This window comes from Myotis davidii, unplaced genomic scaffold (assembly GCF_000327345.1).
Source record: "Myotis davidii unplaced genomic scaffold, ASM32734v1 scaffold363, whole genome shotgun sequence".
Lineage (NCBI taxonomy): Eukaryota > Metazoa > Chordata > Mammalia > Chiroptera > Vespertilionidae > Myotis > Myotis davidii.
Window position 1 is genome coordinate 651,346 of NW_006294069.1, and position 331 is coordinate 651,676.

General features: G+C 65.0%; 1 protein-coding gene across 1 annotated transcript in view; it reads right to left on the bottom strand.

Moving 5' to 3' along the window:
• The window catches only part of TLCD1 (TLC domain containing 1), a 5,190-nt gene extending 5,144 nt beyond the window's left edge, over positions 1 to 46 (bottom strand). Inside the window, exons 1-2 of the mRNA XM_006768029.2 lie at positions 40 to 46; positions 7 to 9 (exon numbers count right to left, since the gene is read on the bottom strand). The gene's annotated coding sequence lies outside the window, so the exon portion shown is untranslated. The remainder of the gene's footprint in view (positions 1 to 6; positions 10 to 39) is intronic.
• Between the last annotated feature and the right edge of the window lie 285 nt (positions 47 to 331).

Below are 331 nucleotides of genomic sequence, written 5' to 3' on the forward strand. Positions count from 1 at the left end.
GGCCACCGGCTCCCCCGCTTGGGCGGGTATTGCAAGAACTCTCTCCGCCCTCAACTCCTTTCTTGGCAGAGCTGACAGGATCCGTCACACACCCACGACTTTTAAACCCGGGTCCTGGGTACGGGTCGGAGCCCCGCCTCGGACCGTGATCTCTGCCCTGTCCCTGCTATTTCACTGGATCGTCCGCTTCTGGCTGGAGACGAATGTGTTTACCTGCCTCTCCAGCGCCCCCCGCACGGAGTCGGTGCCTAGAAACTCCTGACCAACCCCTCACCACCCCTCCCCCGGCCCGCTCCGGGGCTCCTGGGGCCCCGCGGCTGTGACAAACCTC